The 21,746-nt window shown below is 42.3% G+C and overlaps 1 non-coding gene across 1 annotated transcript; it reads right to left on the minus strand.

Moving 5' to 3' along the window:
- Positions 1 to 1,312: 1,312 nt before the first annotated feature.
- trnaa-ugc (transfer RNA alanine (anticodon UGC)) lies at positions 1,313 to 1,388 on the minus strand. Its single transcript has one exon. It is a non-coding gene; the product is annotated as a tRNA-Ala (tRNA).
- Positions 1,389 to 21,746: the final 20,358 nt, after the last annotated feature.

Genomic DNA, 21,746 nt, shown 5'->3' on the forward strand with positions numbered 1-21,746 from the left:
ATAAACAATAACATTTAAGACGGAGAATCATTATTGTCTTTACCGGAGAAAAATACCAAAGAATGCACTCTCTTCCACGCACATGGAAACACTACAGCCAAAATGGGAGCCACCTAGAAAAACTACAATTTCTGGCAAATTTTTCCAAAAACCAGCCTGAAACTCTTTCTAAAGACTGTTGACATCTAGTGGAAGCCCCAGGAACTGCAATCTGGGAGGACTTGGCCTTATAATTAAAGTGATAGCCATTGAAAATAGAGGTAGGCTGATTTTTTTTGGGGGGGGATGGTTTGTCCTCAGGGTTTCACCTGCCATATCAGTTCTGTTATACTCACAGACATAATTTTAACAGTTTTAGAAACTGCAGTGGAAAAGGAAGTTCCTTCAAACTGTGAAATCCGGTTGAAAGGAGGAGCTAGGGAAATTGATTAGTAAAATTAGCATATTATAGAATGCTCTAAGTTAGCATGTGTAGGTGTATATTTAGCAGCTGTAGGTGTAAATTTGACGTGTGCAGGACCGCTTGCAGCCGTTTATTTAGCACATTTTGGACCGCCTGCAAGCACATTTGCAGGCACTTATTTGACGCGTATAGGCGTTAACTTAGCATGTGAAGACGTTAACTTAACGCGTTAATTTAGCACCTGCACCTGCTTACATAACACGCGTAGCATTAAAAAGATTGCATTTTGACCAAGTGCTTTAAGAACCAATTGGCATTCCATAGTCCACCACCCAAAGGATATCCAGCCAACATGACAACTGTGGGAAGCATTGAAGTCAACATCGGCCAGCATCACTGTGGAACTCTTTCAAAACCTTGTAGAGTCCATACCCAGAGGAATTGAGGCAGTTCTGAGGGCAAAAGGGGTAACAACTCAGTATTAGGAAGGTGTTCCTAATGTTTTGTACACTCAGTGTATGTAGATTTAACAGTACATTATGTTTTGCCTCAAACTGATTTGCAACCAACAGACTTTGCAACCCCTGTGTCGTATTTCTGGAATCTATGTCTGTGCTCTTCAAGTTATTACAAATCAGATGATGTAATAGTTGTTATCTATTAGAGAGGCCTTGTGAAACAAAGCACAGGCCATAAGGTCGGAAACAAAATGCCCTTTAACCCTCATATGGCACAATTGCTTTGTTCCAGATCAAGTGTTTTCAGATCAGATGTTTTCTCTCTATCTCCACTTCTCAGAAGTTTTAACATTTTACATTTTACATTTTAGTCATTTAGCAGACGCTCTTATCCAGAGCGACTTACAGTAGTGAATGCATACATTTTCATACATACTTTTTTTTTTTGTACTGGCCCCCCGTGGGAATCGAACCCACAACCCTGGCGTTGCAAACACCATGCTCTACCAACTGAGCCACAGGGAGCCTGTGTTTGTCCAAGGGTGTTTGTACACCACCCTTGGATGAGTCATTGTCTCAGTGGAGGTCCTGACCCTGCCTCAGCCCCTCATCCAGTAGAGAATTATACACACCCACAAAGCACAGCAAACACACACCAAACACTAACAGGAACCCACACCCAACGGCGCGCACACACACATGTACGTAGGCAATACAGACCTGCACGCACACACACAAACTCATCTAATGAGTGCCACCATTAGGAATTTACTTAGGCCTTCAGTGCCTCACTCTCAACTCGCACAAAACAATCAGCATTAACACACAGCCTTTTGCCATTGAGCGTGGTTGTGTCTGTGTGTTCCCATACACAGCGGGGAAGCTAGAAAACAGACAGGCTGAAATCATGCACACACAAAAAGGTACTATACACACTCATTTGTTTTCTTTTTTTAATTAATTTACCCTTTGTTTAACTAGGCAATTCAGTTAAGAACCAATTCTTATTTTCAATTACGGCCTACCAAAAGGCAGAAGACCTCCTGCGGGGACGGAGGCTGGGATTAAAAATACAAATATAGGACAAAACACACATCACGACACTCACGCTTTTACACTAGCAGGTCCCACGGATGACAACCGACTCATCCATTATTCTCAGACGCCACCATTCTCTCTCGTTCACTCAGAGAGGAGGGAAAACCAAAGGGTTATTATGCAGATGACAGCCAGTCTGCCTCCTTTGGCTTAAAGGCAAGTTTTCTGGCCTTTAAGCTTCCTTAGTTGGGACTCTCATGCATCTGAAATGATAGGGACCATCCCAAATCACAGTGATGAATAGTAGTCTCCTCTGTGTTCATGCTGGAGGCCGCCACCTCAGTGCGAAGTCATTATTCCTGATGGATCCTGCTGCAGATCCTGCCTGAAGCTAATACGCCTCAAACACGTCTGCAGACTGCGACGCTGTCCAATCACCTCACAATGGAGCCCAATGAGTCATGACGGGATTCTGAGGTAATTCTGAGCTCCCTCGTTTTGATTAGAACTGAGGCCTATAGCGCTCATTACGGCCAATGGTGCTGCGGTGACTCAATTTCTCTGCACGATATGGCACCCAGCATATTTGGTTATCATTATGATAACTAAGTGGCCTTGATGAGATTGAATGATTGAAGTATCTTTGTGGAGGATGTGGCTTCTACTACCTAAAAGGCTGTGTTTAAAAAGGCAGCCCAATTCTGATCTTTTGCCAAATCAGAACAGATCTTTTGTCAATAATTGGGTAAATGATCAGATTTGGGCTGCCTGTGTAAACTCAGCCTTAGTGAAGTGGTTTATTAATGGAGGCCATTAAGATCTTTAAAAGTCAAGAAATGAGAAGGTTACTACTCATCAAGAATACATTTATTGGGCCCTTTTCATTATTTTACTACATAACTTATTCCGTATTCACACATGTAGGTAATAGTACGGTGCTGGATATATTGAATATAAGGTTAGAAAATGGTAAATGTCCCATTTAATTGCACCGTTTCTTTCTCTCTGACTCCCATCTACCCACTGCAGTGTTTTGAAATGCATTTTTCATTCCAAATCCCAAAAGCCAAGGTAAAGTGTAATTTTAAGCTTTCAGAAGCTTTCTGAAAGGATGACTAACTATCACATTTGTGTGCACTCACAGATGGACAAGTAGCATCTACAGCATAATAGTTGCCATTTGCAATCAACGTCTCCATCTCACCAGTACAACATTTTCTTCCCTAAAAGCTTCAGTGCACAAAGTACCGCCACAAGACTGGAAATTATTGTTTAAATGGTGGTCAAAAATGGATGACCAAGTTCGGGCAGACATCGCAGTCGGGAGTGTGGGTTGTTTTGAGAGATGTCACCACTTATCCTTTGCTTGCGCTTCATTTGCTTTCACCATCTACTATGTAGAGGTTTCTCTTGACTGAGTCTCTATTACACATAAAAGGCTGTTATCACTATCAATATGAAACATAACAGTCATGTCTTGCATGCCTTTCTTAGCATCGCAAGTGAACAACAGTTCACAGGACTATACATCACGACCACCAACATATTTTTTCTGCCTTTACCCAAGTGAGAGAAGAAGAAAAGGCCCCTTAGACATCAGAGAGAATCCAAAATAATAGAAGATACAGAACTATATACAGAGCCACGCTGATCTGGTCCTACAGTATGCATATACCTCAGAAAAGTATAATCTTTGCATTATACAGGCCTATTTATCATCTTTGTATTATGCAGGCCTATTTATCATCTTTGCATATTACAGGTCTATTTATCAGCTCTGTATTATACAGGCCTATTTTTCAGATTTTCTCTGCTAAAACCAGGCCAGTCACACATTTTGCCTGTTGAACTTGACTGGGTTGACATATATATATATATATTTTCTCCATTCATATGTTGCTGGGACTCATAAGGATAGCGGCTTTAAGTGGGATGCACAGAAGTTATAAGCCTTTGAAAATTTCTATATCCAGACTTTCATGGTTTCTTATTGAAGGCCGCCCCTGGCTAGCTCGCTACACACCAAGAGTTATTTTGGACTGAAATTGCCACGTGCCTCGTTCCCCACCCACTACGAGCTGAGCCCTTCTCTCCGGACCAAGGAATTCCTACGGAAAAGGATTAGACTCTTTATGTGTTCCATCAGGTGGTTCGTAGAATCAAAGGTGAAAGTGGGAAGTGTATCAGCTAGCTCTAGCTGCTCCCTGTCTAAGGAATGAGAGGTATGTGGGCCAGGAACTCAAATAAGGCACGATGTGAAACCCAATCGTTTTCACCCACATACTGTACACAAACATATAAAGGTACATGTGAATATACGGTATGCACTTGTTCACCAACATACACATATAAACAGGGTGGAAATACCTTAACTTTAGGAAACTCTTAATTGTGAGCGATATTAGCACTTATTTCCCTACAAATTCTGGGAAACAACGGAATTTGTTTTTATTCATTTCATTAACAAAAAAGTTTATTTCTCTGAAGTGCAGCATGTTATGGACATATTAATCAATTAAGCCTTCCATCAACATCCTCATTCAAAACACGCAAAAATCATCTGAAAATTGGGGGACCTTTTAAAAGTCGAAGTAGCTACTCATAACTTTCAATGTTTATTGGATTTCCATATCCCGGGGTCATCGTTTGCATATTTGATTAACATAATTGTATTTTTCCATTAGTGTGGTCTGTGTCTACGGCAATAGCATCAGATCTATGCTAATTGTGTCTAATGCAAAGTGTACCTTTCCTGAGTCATAGCTAAAAGTCCTTTTTTTTCTTTTAGAAAGCAATTTAAAATTCAGATTTCCTGACTCAGATCCAATGGCACTCTTTAAAAAAGGACATTGAAGTAAATCAGTCCTGAATTCAAGTCCGTCCCCAGTAAGTGCAGCGTCTGTCCAGTATCGTTAATATAAATAGTGTTAACACAGACACACACACACATTTGGTGGTTGATGTGGCTATATGTAGAGAAGTTGATCCTTGACTCTACATTTTCTAAATACTTTGAATAGGAGAAGGTGGAAGATAACTTCTCCTCTCTCATCTCTTTCACCACGGAGTGTCTCGAAGCTACGAAGCTGCATGTCAATGATTAGCTCTACTATGGTGCCCTGGCGGCCCCATCGTGCGTGCGCATGCGCACCCACACCCCACCCACCCACCCACCCACACACACACACACACACACCACAGCGGAACAAACCATCTGTTAGTATTTCAGCACATTTGGGTCTGATGCTGCTTTAGAAACATTCTGGTCAGCCACATTTCTGTATAAGTCCATAATTGAATGTGCCCTTTGCAGGAAATAGAACAATTTCAAAAACTCGGGAGAAAGGAGATGGTGGATAAGTCACAGAAAGCTGTTCAGGCAAAGCGTGCTTCTGGATAATGTTTTATTGCAATGCACATATGTTGTATCTTGTACCTGAAACACATTCAGCTCAGAGATACTGTGCAGTGGAGAGACAGTGTTGAAGAGATTTGGCATTGGACAATATGGCTGAGGATGACCTTTTAACAGGCCTAGTAAAAACGATGGAATTTGATCACACATGCACACATGCGAGATCACAAACATATGCATGCAATCACACTATTGCATTCCACACTGCCCTGACCCACCTAGAGAAAAGGAATACCTATGTAAGAACGCTGTTCATTGACTACATATCTGCATTCAACACCATAGTACCCTCTAAGCTCATCACCAAGCTCAGGAACCTTGGACTGCACACCTCCCTCTGCAACTGGATCCTGGGTTTCCTGACGGGCTGCCACCAGGCGGTGAGGGTAGGCAACAACACACCCGCCACGCTGACCATCAGCACGAAGCCTTCGAGTACAGGGGTGTGTGCTTAGTCCCCTCCCGTACTCCCTGTTCACCCACGACTGTGTGGCTGCGCATGACTCCAACACCATCATCAAGTTTGCTGAGGACACAACGGTGGTAGGGTTGATCCCCGACGACGATGAGCTTATAGGGAGGAGGTCAGACACCTGGCAGTGTGGTTCCAGGACAACAACCTCTCCTTCAATGTCAACAAGACAAAGGAGTTGTTTGTGGACTACAGAAAACGGAGGGGCTAGCATGCTCCCATACACATCGACAGGGCTGTAGTGGAGCAGGTCTAGAGATTCAAGTTCCTCGGTGTTCACATCACTAAGGACATTAACATGGTCCACACACACCCACACTGTTGTGAAAAGGGCACAACAGCGCCTCTTCCCCCTCAGGAGAATGAAAAGATTTGGATCATCAAAAAGTTATACAGCTGCATCATTAAGAGCGTCTTGACTGGCTGCATCACAGCTTGGTACGGCAACTGTAAGGCACCTGACCGGTGGTGAGCACTCCCAGTACATCACTGGGGCCAAGTTCCCTGCCATCCAGGATGTCTATACCAGACGGTGTCAGAGGAAGGCCCAACACTTGTCAAAGACTCCAGCCACCAAAGCCATAGACTGTTCTCTCTGCTACAGCATGGCAAGTGGGTACCAGTGCACCAAGTCTGGAACCAACAGGACCCTGAGCAGCTTCTTCCCCCAGGCCATAAGACTGCTAAACAAGACTGCTAAATAGCTCATGAAATGGCAACACGGACTACGTGCATTGAGCTTTTTTTGCACTCTCTTGCACTGACTCTATGCACACACATTGGACTCTTGCCACACATTGTACGCACACACACACACACACACACACACACACACACACACACACACACACACACACACACACACACTTTCACACTCACCACAGATGCTGCTGCTACAGTCTATTATCTATCCTACTGCCTAGTCACTTTAGTCCTACCTATATATACAGTACATAGCTACCTCAATTACCTCGTACTCCTGCACATCGACTCGGTACTGGTACTCCCTGTATATAGCCATGTTATGTTTACTCGTTATTGTTATTCACTATTCACTGTTTATTCATTCCTTGTGTTACTATTTCTATTTATTAAAAACTTTATCTTTAACTCTGCATTGCTGCAAAAGGATCCATAAGAACGCATTTCACAGCTAGCTGGTGTGTTTACAGACATATTCAATCGTTCCCTATCCCAGTCTGCTATCCCAGTCACATGCTTCATGATGGCCACCATTGTTCCTGTACCAAAGAAGGAAAAGATAAATTAACTAAATGACTATCGCCCCGTAGCACTCACTTCTGTCATCATGAAGTGCATTGAGAGACTAGTCAAGGGTCATATCACATCTACCTTACCTGCCACCCTAGACCCACTTCAGTTTGCATACTGCCCCAACAGGTGAGCACCCCCCTATCCACATCGATGGGACAGTAGAGAAGAAGGTGGAAAGTTTTAAGTTCCTCGGCGTACACATCACAGACAAACTGAAATGGTCCACCCACACAGACAGTGTGGTGAAGAAGGCGCAACAGAGCGTCTTCAACCTCAAGAGGCTGAAGAAATTTGGCTTGCCATCTAAAAGCTTGACAAACTTTTACAGATGCACAATTGAGAGCATCCTGTCGGGCTGCATCACCTCCTGGTACGGCAACTGCACCGCCCTCAAACGCAAGGCTCTCCAGAGGGTAGTGTGGTCTGCACAACGCATCACCGGGGGCAAACTACCTGCCCTCCAGGACACCTACAGCACCCGATGTCACAGGAAGGCCAAAAAGATCCTCAAGCACAACAACCACCCGAGCCACTGCCTGTTCACTCCGCTATCATCCAGAAGGCGAGGTCAGTACAGGTGCATCAAAGCTGGGACCGAGAGACTGAAAAACATCTTCTATCTCAAGGCCATCAGACTGCTAAACAGCAATCATTAACTCAGAGAGGCTGCTGCCTACATAGAGACTCGCTAGTAACTTTAAACAATGATACTTTAATAATGTTTACATATCTTACATTACTCATCTCATATGTATATACTGTATCTATACCATCTATTGCATCTTGCCTATGCCGCTCGGGCCACCGCTCATCCATAAATGTATTTGTACATATTCTTATTACATCCCTTTAGATGTGTGTGTATTAGGTAGTTGTTGGGGAATTGCTAGATTACTTTTTAGATATTACTGCACTGTCAGAACTAGAACCACAAGCATTTCGCTACCCTCGCATTAACATCTGCTAACCATGTGTATGTGGCCAATAGAATTTGATTTAATTTGACACACAGACACACACCCACACCTAATCCACTACAACCCACTAGGATACACAAATCCACAGACACCCCTATAAAACACACAATGTTAGACATCCCCTCAAAAACCCACAAAGCATTTAAATATCCGTCTAATTGAGAATCCAGCTATAATTCACATGGGATAGGGATACAATTGATTCCTATGGGATATTCCCAACGGCTGCAATCTGACACTCTTGTCCATGTTGATGTTCTACACTTCCCTAGTAGGGAATAGAGTGCCATTTGGGACACAGTCCTAGTCTCTGTTGTCCCAGGGATTACCGGATGAGTACAAAGAGGAAGGATGTACTCAGATTCCCAGATTATGGAATTACCTTTTGTACAACAGTGGGCGATTTTATAGTACCCTCTCATCGGATTAAAACCACTGACCCACATAGTATTGTGAGCGTTCCCTGTACAAAACCTGAAAAAGTTTGAAAGAAATCTCGTACCAATTATTCATCTGGTTTTCATATTCCTAAGAAGCTTTTGTGCCTAAATCTTTAAGCCCACACATGTGAAACCTAATTTCAACCTGTTTAGAAAGACTGAGTTTGTACATTTGGTGGTTGATGTGGCTATATCTGGAAAAGTTGACCTTTGACTCTCTGCTGTCTGATGGTGTGTCTGGAATGAGAGGTATTCAAACCACACATGCGCCCACACAGACAGGCACACTCACCTACAGACAGACAGACAGACAGACACACGTATACATACACACACACGCATACCACCCAAGCACACTTTCCCACAAACACACTTTCCCACACACACTCTACCCTGCCTTTTTCGTGGAATCTCTGCCTTTGAACTATGGACCACAATGAACTCCATGTTCCAATGTATGCTGCTACTATTGTGAATGAGTCTATAGTCTCCGAATAGTGCCTCTTAAATGGGAACAAGTGCAGCAAATTAAATGGCTGTCCTCTATTGCCCCTCAAGGCCAAACCGGTCTGCATATGTACATTTGGTGTAGTAATAATGTCCCATACATACAGACTGGGTGGTAGTGATACTGCCCCATACATACAGACTGGATGGTAGTGATACTGCCCCATACAGACCGACTGGGTGGTAGTAATAATGTCCCATACATACAGACTGGGTGGTAGTGATACTGCCCCATACAGACCGACTGGGTGGTAGTGATACTGCCCCATACATACAGACTGGGTGGTAGTGATACTGCCCCATACATACAGACTGGGTGGTAGTGATACTGCCTCATACAGACCGACTGGGTGGTAGTGATACTGCCCCATACATACAGACTGGGTGGTAGTGATACTGCCTCATACAGACCGACTGGGTGGTAGTGATACTGCCCCATACAGACAGACTGGGTGGTAGTGATACTGCCTCATACAGACCGACTGGGTGGTAGTGATACTGCCCCATACAGACAGACTGGGTGGTAGTGATACTGCCCCATACAGACAGACTGGGTGGTAGTGATACTGCCCCATACAGTCAGACTGGGTGGTAGTGATACTGCCCCATACAGACTGACTGGGTGGTAGTAATAATGCCCCATACAGACAGACTGGGTGGTAGTGATACTTCCCCATACAGTCAGACTGGGTGGTAGTGATACTGCCCCATACAGACCGGCTGGGTGGTAGTAATAATGTCCCATAAATATAGACTGCTGCTCCTTTTATCTCAAATTGAATTAGAATGGAGCAGCACAACGTCTCTGTCAAAAGTACCAAAGAACATCCTGTACCACTTCAGAGGCTACGTCCCAAATGGCACCCTTTTCCCTATGAAGTGCCCAAGTCCCTATAGTGCCATAGGGCACTGGTCTATAGTAATGCACTACATAGGTAATATGGTGACATTTGGAACTCACTAGAAAGTCAGATGTATACTTTTAATGAGTGGAACCATTTCCATTTGGTTCCTCCTTTTGCTATGGCAACAGCCATGGTTATAAAGAAACATTTAAAGCCTATATGACGTCCGGTATTCTATTGTACATTGCTCTCGACTACTCTTGTTGTCACAGGAAAATTGAATTTCAAGGCCTGGAAATGAGAATCTCGCATCTATTCTTGGGTATGGGACAGATGTTGTTGGTGTACAGGGGAGTAACATACACATAGGATAATGACAAACTCAGCACATTTGAATGACACACACACACAATATACCAAATTCCCCTAAAAGGAAATATTAACATCAAACATACTGTGTGACAATTTGAATCTCCAGGCTCTATTTGTGCGTAAATGTGCAAACATTGTGATATGAACTCTAACTAACTGTTAGTTAGATGTAGGTAAACCACACCCCCTTGATAGAACATATCTGTTTTTGTCTGACCACAATACCTCCTTTTGGTCTCCAAAGCCTTTTCCTGAGCGCCTGCATTTAGCTTACAGCTTTTCTCCCAAACTACGCTCTGACCCAAATGTTCCCATTTGCAGCATTCATATTTTTTTTTTTATAAATCTGTATGTTTGGGTTGCCTGGACTTTTTGGTAATAACAACAGTATCCAGTTTGCAGTATGAGGCACCCTATTCCCTACATAGTACACTACTTTTGACCAGAGCCCCATAAGACCTGTTCAAAAGTTGTGCACTATAAAGGGAGTAGAGTGCCATTTGGGATGCACACTTTTATATCAAAAAAGTTATATTCAGACCAGAGGTGTTCCATTACAATAGCTTGAGCGCAAAAGGAAAGGACCCTAGAGAGGGTATAACACTTCCACTATTTAGGGACACTTATGTGGAATTTGCCATCTGTGTTCTTCCTCTGTAGGGGCTATATTGAGCCCTGTTGCCTTGATCACCCTTCATAATACTGGAGAAACATGGCCTGTCTATAGATGCTAAACCATTGCAACTGAAATAGAATATTTTCAGAAGGAGTCTGAAATGCTAAGTTGGTCTAAACGAACGAACAATTGTATCGATGTATTACATTTTCAAGAGTCCTAATACAGCCAAAATACCTGGCAGTACACACATCAAAACCTACAAGGATAAGACAATCGACTAATTCGGTCATAGACTTATTTCCAATGTGGCATTTTAATACTCTAGTTTAAAATGCTTAGGTGAGGACTAGCAGTGTACTCTAACCTATTTATGCGTAAGAAAAGAGGACCTAGGAGTTCAAAAGTGATGATAGATTAAGCACACATGGCAATGTTGTGAGTAAGGTGTGAGTCTGACCTGTGTTTTTAATTAGTGTGTCCATCGCCTTATTGTTAGCAGATGGAGTAAATGGTTAATAGCGATGTGTCACATTCTTCCTTTTAGTTCAATACTTTTCTGCTCAGGAATTTCATTATTCACACTGTCTGGCCATGGAACTCCCAGACCAAGGTTTATTTTTCCATGAGAAAGGGGACAGCCCTGCCTTTGTTCTCTAACTGCCCAGCTTGGCTCTCCGCAGAGTTTAACAGTGCGTTCTAAATTAAGATGCTTTTTTTTTTTTTTTGGAGAGTAGTGTGGTCCCATAGTGCAGTCAAAGTGGCCTACAGTGAATGTCTAATGAAAACACAAAGGGATAGGTAGGTAGTGAGAGAGTAGGAAAGACACACAGAGAGAGAGAGAGCGCAATAGAGAGAGAGGGAGTTGAGGTCAAGTCAAGATAAGTTCCTTTGATGTTGAATATTGGTTGGATCTCATTCATCAAAGTGGAACGTCCTCCCTCTGTAAAATGCCTAGATCAATATTCTAATCGCCTTTTTCCGTGAGGGAAAATGTGACTTTCATTAACACAATTAAAGAGCTATTAAAGAAACGGCATCCTATGAACCGTGAGGTGAACTTCGCCCATTAGAGTTGTCGATAGATAAACCTATCACGTTGACTGATATATTGAGGACAAGGCACTACTAGAAGCTCTCAGACCGCATCCTATCCTGAAGAAGTTTAACCTTGTGTTAAAGGTTGCTCTGAAAGTAAAGGCATTTCAGGACAGAGAATGGCAGACCGTGGTATAAACCGTGAACTACAGAGCCATTTCAAATCCACAATATACTGTGGAAATAAATTATACTGAAAGTGAATTGGTTTGATCATGTTTTTGGCACCGACGCCATGACAGCTGTCAGTATACCATGCCACATTCAGTTGCCAAACATTGTCAAACATTGCATTATAGAAATGTCATCAATAGAGCCATCACGATTCCTTATTCTACATGTCAGAGAGGCATATTTGTTCTACATAGCATATTTCTATCCGAACATTCTAAAATGTTGCATCTTGCTGAAGGTGACCCGGCTATTTACAGTAAGATGGCCACATCTGTAAGTGGCTTATTGTGGACATGTGCTTCACTGTTCCAACATTTTGTAAAGAGGATTATGCTTCTAGTCTGATAAACTGATGTTTACTTATCCTTGGCTATTGTTTGGCTGTCCTACACATGGTCACCATTTCTTTAAAAAAAAGCAGATTTACCAGTGCTGCAGGACTACATTGATCCACAAGTTTCCATGGTTCCTTGAGACGTTTATAGGCTGTGGGCTCCACCCCCCGTCACTCCCTGGCCACACCCGTAGTCACTTCTTGGTTTGAGTGTGATGTTGCGTTCATAACATCTTGTACATTTGTAAATACCAGCAGGACCTACACATCCGGCTTCTTCGACTCCGGGATCGTCTGAGACCAGCCACCCGGACAGCTGATGAAACTGAGGAGTATTTCTGTCTGTAATGAAGCCCTTTCTTGCGGAAAACTCATTCTGATTGGCTGGGCCTGGCTCCCCAGTGGGTGCCTCTCTGCCTAGTCATGCGAAACCCATAGATTAGGGCCTAATTAATTTATTTCAAATGACTGATTACCTTATATGAACTGTAACTAAGTGAAATTGTTGAAATTGTTTTATGTTGCGTTTATATTTTTGTTCAGTATACTTTCATGCAGTCATCTCGGTTTTCATTTGAAGCATATTTTTATACGTTTGTATCAATTACAAAGACATTGGCAATTTTGTGTTGTAGTCAACTTTTTTCTAGCGGAGATCTCCTGTGTATAAAGTGACGAGGGAGGGCAAAAAAGCATCTAACGATGCACTTAGCTGTTTGACACACTTAGCTGTTGATGCAGGAGTTCGATTACAAGCGGAGGTTCTAGCGATGAATTTAGCCTTGAGATGCTTTTGGGAAACCAGGCCCTGAGCTATTATTAAATTGATACAGGTTTAAAATCAAGGGAGTGGATGCATGCATGGCCTACAATTATCATTATCTCTGGCTGGGGCAGTCCTGATAAGTGGACTTGTGCTTAGATGGAAATATACGAGGAGCAATTTCACTGGAGAGGTCCATTTTGAAGTACAGGGTCTGATTTGACACCACTATGGTATTAAAGGGACTGGTAAGAACAAGGGACTTTGTGAATATAAGGAATTCAAGGAATGTATACGTTGTATGATAAAGCAAAGATAACTTTCCACTTACTTTTCTCAAAAGATGGATCCATGTAATTTCAAATGAATAGGACTTCTGCTCATTTGCATAATACATTCAAAGTTCAATTATTTGAGCCATCCCAACATCATGAAGACATTTCACCCTAGGCTTCTGGATTCAATCTTTGGAAATGTTTACAAAAAAGCTTACTCTATGGTTTGATAAAGTTCACAGAGAAGTAGGAAATATTATTATTATTACTATTCATTTGAGATCCTGTGAAATTAGACGGCTGAAATTGAAATACCACTGTATTCAGTTAACAGAGTTAAGCAGACTGAAGGGTTTAAACTGGTTTATATGTTTAAAGGGTTTAAACTCTAAGTCCTCATCCAGAGTAGCTCCATTAACTCTTGACCTGTTTGTACTCTGCTCACTTCTCCGTGTCAAGACGAGGTCATTGTCCAAGGTGACACGGCAGCTGGCTCAGGAGATCTAATCCAATCCTATCAGACTGGATCCTGCAGCACCAACACAAAAACAGACACACAGACACAAACACAAATTAACCCTCAAACCCTTTAAGAACTGCTAGGACCTATGATATGGTGGAGTGGCACTTGACTTGTCACACACCCTGTGAGAAAACCATTGCGACTACACTACAGTACTGTAAATACCTCATTCTGATCGCATCATAAGATCCCAGATCTCAAAGGCTGCGTTTATCATTAAGATGTGTTTATCTGTCATCACCCACAGCGATCAACAGTAGGCCTGGGTGTACCCATTTATCAAATCACACTATCATCACCAGTTCCAAACCAAATTAGACCGCTAACAAATTCAATGTGGCACATTGCCCAACCTCATTGCACTCTCTGTGTTGGGATAATTGTCACCATTACAGAGGGGGTTTGGGTTTTGAATGAGGGCCAAGATCAGGATGCTTTTCAGATGGATAATTGGACCAGTGGCTACTCACGGAGTTCGAGACAGGTTGCTGGATGGACCAACCTCTGATGAACGAACATTTTCCCAAGAACTTATATCACTAGACTGGCAGTGCCAGTAATTGAGCTACCAGATGTGTCATATCTCTAACCCAGTGACAGGTATACCTGTGTGGCAGACTGTGCCTCCAGGCCCAGGCACTGCCTGATGGGAATGGAACCGTGTGATGGAGAGGTCATGATGTGCCAGTCGATGGCAGTGAGGTCGATGGCGGTCACGCCTTTGAGTTTATCTCTGTTCATGATACCTTCACTTAACGCTATATCACATTCAATCACAGTCTTTGCTCCAGCTTCCTGTCAAGACATCTCAGATGGATGTCACTGAGTCACCCTAGTAATAAACACTGTGCCCAGTCAGTGTCCCCACTAGTAGCCTGATAAATGTGTGTCCACCTATGCCAGCTTACTTTGCTGCTAGGGCTTTTGACTGTGAACCTCTTGTAAATGTATTTACTTCATTATGATACATTCACACTGAAGTAAACAGCATTCACATGGAAGTAAACAGCATTCACTTGGAAGTAAAGAGCATTCACTTGGAAGTAAACAGCATTCACTTGGAAGTAAACAGCATTCACATGGAAGTAAACAGCATTCACATGGAAGTAAACAGCATTCACTTGGAAGTAAACAGCACTCAAACGGTAATTTCACACTTTTGTATTGACTTTTTAAATCAGGTCCCTTCCTCTCATTGCCTGTGATTTTTATTTTATTTAATATTGTTTTAACTAGGCAAGTCAGACGGCCTACCAAAAGGCCTCCTGCGGGGACAGGGGCTGGGATAAAAATAATAATAATAATAATATAGGACAAATCACACATCACGACAAGAGAGACAACACTACATAAAGAGAGACCTAAGACAACAACATAACATGACAGCAACACATGGCAACACAGCATGGTAGCAATACAACATGGCAGCAGCACAACATGGTAGCAGCACAAAACATGGCTACAAACATTATTGGGCACAGACAACAGCACAAAGGGCAAGAAGGTAGAGACAACAATGACTCAATGTTATTGGACAAAACTTTCCACTAGTATAGCGTAGTTTCATATTTTCAAATGGACTTTTACCATCAGGTTCCTCCACATTTCCAGTATACCGCAGACAGGTGAATTACTCATTGTTTTCGTGACTATTCGAAGACGTTACATCATCTTCTCGATAATTTGCTCTCCTGAAGGACATCGTATCAGAATCTTAAGTACAGTACTTCTGTCAATTAATTAATGAATTGGTCACAGTGGTGTTTCAGCTCATTGGTTATGTTTTAGGTCAACTCAACTTAATCAGGCTAGGGTCTATTTTTCTCCACTTCCTGTCTGACTGACATGCCCAAAGTAAACTGCCTGTTGCTCAGGCCCTGAAGCCAGGATGTGCATGTAATTGGTACCATTGGAAAGAAGACACTCTGAAGTTTGTAGAAATGTTAAAATAATGTAGGACACTATAACACAATAGATATGGTAGGAGAAAATCCAAAGAAAAACCAACCAGATTTTTCTTTTTGAGAACCAACGCTCTTACAATGGAAAGTATAGGGGCATATCCAAATCCAGCTCCCAGATTGCAATTCCTATGGCTTCCACTAGATGTCAACAGTCTTTGTTCAAGGTTTCAGGCTTGTTTCTTCCAAAACGAGGAAGAATTATGAGTTTTAGTACTGGGATACAGACTTGGAAACTTGTGTATGCGTGCGACCAAGAGGACGCACACCTGCTAATATCGCTTTCCTATTGAACATACTTCTTTCCATATGAAATATTATAGTTTAATTACATTTTAGCGTATCTGAGGATTATATAGAAATGTATTTTGACTTGTTTCAACAAAGTTTAGCAGTATCTTTTTGGATTCCTTTCTCTGCATGTTGAACGAGTGGATTACTCAAATAGAAGGATTTCATCTAACAAAACACCATCCTCAAACAATTGCATGGCATGCTTTCGCTGTGAAGCCTATTGTAAATCGGACAGTGCAGTTAGATTAACAGGGATTTAAGCTTTTAACCGATATAAGACACTTGTATGTACCTAAATCTTTAATATCCATAATTTTTATGATTATTTATTTGAATTGCGCCCTCCAATTTCACCGGAAGTTGTCGACAGGTGTCCCGCTAGCAGGAAGCCTAGCCCTAAGAAGTTCTTTCCACTTCAGCATTTAAGAAATCCTGATACAGTGACCAGTTTAAAAGGCTTTCTTTTGCCTAATTAAGGTTCGCTAAAGGGAAGACGGGTTTGCAGCTTCGAGCCCTTGCTGTTAAATGAAACTTAACGATGCATTGAGCGGAGTCATTCAGTGAACCCACGTAATTACACATCGCCGTAATCACTTTTTCATTATTTGCTATTAGCACTTCCTGTGGTGCTAAACATATCTACTTCTTACAGGTGCAGAGTCATAGAGGTGACTGCAAAAACATTCACCGACTTACAGAGAAAATAGAAAATGGAAGCAGATGTTTCTCTTTTTTCCCTCCATTTTTCCAGGGACTGGCTAAGACCGGGATGAACCAGTCGCTATGCTCACTTGCAATTCTCGGACCCCATAGGGATATCCACATGTTGTTGATTACATGCAATGGAAGCTGCAGAGAAAGGAAGTCAAAGTTGGATAGTGGTAGGCCAGAATGAGACAAGGCTGTAACAATGTCAGTAGGGCTTAAAAGAAGAAACCTCACCATTATACAGTATGCACCTAAAATAGCAAATATCATCTATTCCGATTCCTACATGTGTCCTATATAAAAAGTCACATTCGTGTTTCTTCTTTCAATCATCATTTCCCTTTATATACTCTCCTGCAGATCTTCTCAATGTTAATGTATAAAGCTGACAAAAGCTTGAAGCACTGCAAGTTCCTTTAAAAAGGCAACTCATCTCTTCACACCAATGCTGATGGCTTTGCATCTGCAGATGTTACCACTACCTCGGCTGATAGACGTTTTCTTTTTTCCGGAGCTAATTGAATGCATATGGGGGAGTGAAGGAGCAGCAGCATGTCTCTTGAGAAAATAGCGTATTGCCTTGGATCAGACATTAAAGAACTTGTCTTATCAGTGAGCACATATTTACAGCCCACGTCAAGTGTTAGTTGAGATTCGCCCTGTCATGAAAGGAAGGTTATTTTGTAAATGCGTTTCATATTGCACACATGTTCTGTTTCATACTGATAATATTAGATTAAAAAAACATGAGCTGGCGCACACCCAGAAAAATAGTTTGTGTAGAGGCGCTGACTAACGCCGAATAAACTATAAACTATCAAAATAAAGAAAGTTACACACTCCATGTGTAATCTCCCAGCAGTTTGCTGGGAGATTACACATGCAGTGTCCAACTTTCTTTATTTTGATAGTTCATACTGATAATATGACACACAATCTGGAACGATCGCATGCATTATAACCAACAACAAAGGCAAACAAACACAATCCTTAAGGACAGATCATTCAAAACATAGGTTTGAATTAATGAAAATTCATCTTACATTTCCATTCCTTATTTCCCTGTAGAATACATTGGAACATTTACGTTGCAAAGGGGCGCATCAGGTACTGTATTTGTCTTCCCTGAATCCATCCACAGTCAAAGCCTGAGCAGTCACCTCTATGACTCTGCACCTGTAAGAAGTAGATATGTTTAGCACCACAGGAAGAGCTAATAGCAAAGGGGGTGGAATCTTCAGAGGGATCTTGTGCAGCTACTCTGATACTTTTGACAGAGGGCCTTTTTTCCTCAAAATGAAAGCCCTGGTGATGAAACCGATGCAGCTAAGGCTTGTTTGAAGGGCTTGGGTGAGGTGGTTGCCAAAACTGGAGAAAAAGGGACAAGATAACACAGAAACCACTAAAGTTCCCGAAACCTCTTTCCTCTTCCATTGAATCCCTTGGGAATCCATGTTTGGTTTGTTTACTCTGAAGTTTTCTGATGGGAGGGAGAAAACAACAAGATAACATCCAACGTTCATATTTAAATGACATGTCAGCTTTCAGCACTCTGGATTTTTTTTCTGACAGCCAGCGAACTGCCATATTATCTGCTAGCCATGTTGCCGTTTGGCATCTTTTTGGCTGTGTTTAATCGCTTGTGATACATGAGTGCTTGTCCAATAGGAACCAAGTGAACATTTCATCTCTTTAAACAGTGCCCAGAGCAGAAGTAGAAATCGCTCAGTTGAGTAAATATATATTATGTTGTCAGATGCATCTGGGATTTGAATACTGCTACTAAGTAAACAGCTAAAAGAAAAAATCCCCTCTTCACCTATCTTACTGTGTTAATTTATATTTTGTTGTTTTCATTGTAAAAGTAAACTCTACAATTGAACCATAGCTGGATGAGGATAATACAACCACAAAAACATTAAAAAGTGTCTCAAAGTAGTAGTGCTGATTTAAGATCAGGTCCCCCACTTTTTATATAATCTGATTCAATATGATCGAACAGGCAAAACTGATCCTACATCACCACCTACTCTGATATTCTTTGTGAATTATGTGGAGTCCGTGGACATACCACACACACAGATGTTCTGACTGACACGTCAATTTCGAAACAGTCCATAGAAGGAGACAGGATATGATTGAATTGCGAGCCATTGGGAGGGCTTTAGAGTAGTGAGACTGGAAATGTGTGTCTGTGTTTACCGTGCTGTGGATGTTGAATTAAATGAGGTGCCATGAGATGCTTCTCAGCAGTACTGGAACAGATTCAGACACAGACGCACACACACACACACACACACACACAGTACAGAGGATGGAGCCTTCTGATGAGCTTTCTCTCATCTCATTTAACAGTCCTTATCCAGACCTACTGAAGACAGCTCTCATCCGTCTTACTTTCCCTAGACATTGACTCAGAAGCGCTAGCCTATGTGACCTTGGAAAATGTCAGCCATGGCATTTCAAACTAACCCAAGATGATGACAAGAGCATTTCTATGTGCTGTAACACATGCTTTAAAGACTGCCTTTAAAGTAGGCGGGATGTCTTATTCTTCCAAACCGCACAGGAATTTCAGAGGATCCCTTGAACATGTGGAAATCCTTTCCAGACAATGTGTGTGCCCCTTTGTGTGTGTGTGTGTGTGTGTGTGTGTGTGTGTGTGTGTGTGTGTGTGTGTGTGTATGTATTTGAACAGCCCACAGTCGCTTGGACCGTTTCCATTTTTTTGAAATTTGGATTGTCATACTTCCTTACAGCACACGACAAGGAATTGCTAGGAATCGGATACATACTGTGAAGGGACACATCTCATTTAAAAATGTGTGGCTTGGAGAATCCTCCGTTGCAAATGGTGTGATTCATTCTAATGAGTAGGACTTCTACTTGCAGTGATTACAGGGGCCCTGTCATAAATCATCCACTATACCAGGCCAGGGCAAAGGCCAGCCCAGGGGCCGTATGCGACCTGATTCAATACGGCCCGCGGAATCATGCTCAGATCACATAAAGAATTTGCGATAGTAAAGTTTTGAAGAACGTATTTGTTATTCAAATTAAAAGCCCAACGAATACTCGCCTTTGTGTAATTATTTAACTCCCACCACTTGCGGGACATTTATTTTGAAGGCACATATAAATAACTACTGCATGAGGACAGACAGTGACTGGCAGGCCGACACACACTTCACAGTTACAAATAGTAGCTAGCTAGAAATAGCACAAAAAATTGTTTTTCAAAGATAAGGAAAGTAGACAATGAATGTAGGGTGTTCCAGCAAGAGTGGACATCAAAATATTTATTTATTGAGGTATCGGGAAAGCTGTGTGCTTAGTGCGCAAAGAGAGCATCGCTGTCTTGAAAGACTACAACTTGTCCTGACACTTCCAGATGAAGCATAAAGAGAAATATAGGAATATGTCTTCTGAGCAGAGGGCAAGTAGATCGAAAGAGTTGCTTTCTCAGTTGCAAAAGCAGCAAGGACTTTTCACAAAACTGCATGCAGCAAACAACGGAATTGCAAGTGCTAGCTATGTGCTGTCCCACAAAATTGCAAAACATGGCAAGCCATTCGCTGAGGGAGAATTCCTTAAAGAATGTTTACTTGACACTGTAGCAATACTTTGCACCGACAAGATAGCTGTTTGAAAATGTTTCCCTGTCAAGATGAACAGTGGCACTGTGTGTTGAGGACATTGCAGAGAATATGGAACAACAGTTGCTGGATGAGAGCAGTGCCACTGTTGCACGTGACACGGTGCAATTGTTGATATGTTTACGAGGCATAACCACAGACTTTGAAATGACAGAGGAGCTTGCTTCAGTGCAGTCAATGAAGAGCACAACCACAGGGAAAGATTTATTGCAGGAGGTTAATAAGTGTGTGGCAAAGCTGGGACTGAGTTTTGAAAAGTTATCCAGCACATATAAATAACCGACAGACAGTGACTGGCACGTATGGGTGCCCACTGATGGGTGCCCAAACTTGACAGGAAAAAACGCTGTCCTTTCTACAAGGAAAGGCGGCGCCGGCGGCGCTCGGCGGTCGTCGTCGCCGGCCTACTAGCCGCCGCTGATCCTTTTTTTCTTTTCTGTTTGTATGTCTTATTGGTTGCACCTGTTCCCTCTGCTCTCTGCACCTGACTCCTACCACCACTCCTAGCAATTCGTGACAATCATGTAGCTGAGCTGAACCCAGATCAGAAAATTATTTTCCTGCATTGCATTAATCATCAGGAGGTGCTCTGTAAATGTGTTCTGAAAATGAGCCATGTTGTGGATACAGTCACTAAAGTGGTAAACTTCATAAGAGCAAAATCTTTAAACCACCAGGCAGTTTGTCTCACTGTTGGAAGAGACAGAGTCGGGTCATGCAGATCTCCTCTACCACACAAACGGGAGATGGCTGAGTTTGGGGAAGGTGCTTAAAAGGGTGTGGGACCTGAAGTCAGAGATTGCTGAGTTTTTGCAAATGAAAGGAAAATGTGGATTTCCCTCAACTGCAAGATAAAGAATGGTTGGCTGATTTTGCCTTCACAGTGGACATCATGGCCCTCACTGAATTCCAAACTACAAGGGAAGGGCCTTTTTCCACATCAGATGTACAGCCTTGTCAAAGCCTTCAAGGGAAAATTACTCCTCCTGACCCGCCAAGTAGAAGCCAACAATCTCACCCACCTTCCGACACTACTAGACTGTTCCCTATCAGATGACCAGCGGGAGAAGTATGCATTGCTGCTGCGTGCTTTGAACAGTGAGTTTTCTCGTCGTTTTGAGGATTTCATAGTGTTGGAAAAT

The sequence above is a fragment of the Salmo salar genome, chromosome ssa08 (assembly GCF_905237065.1).
Source record: "Salmo salar chromosome ssa08, Ssal_v3.1, whole genome shotgun sequence".
NCBI classification, from domain to species: Eukaryota; Metazoa; Chordata; class Actinopteri; order Salmoniformes; family Salmonidae; genus Salmo; species Salmo salar.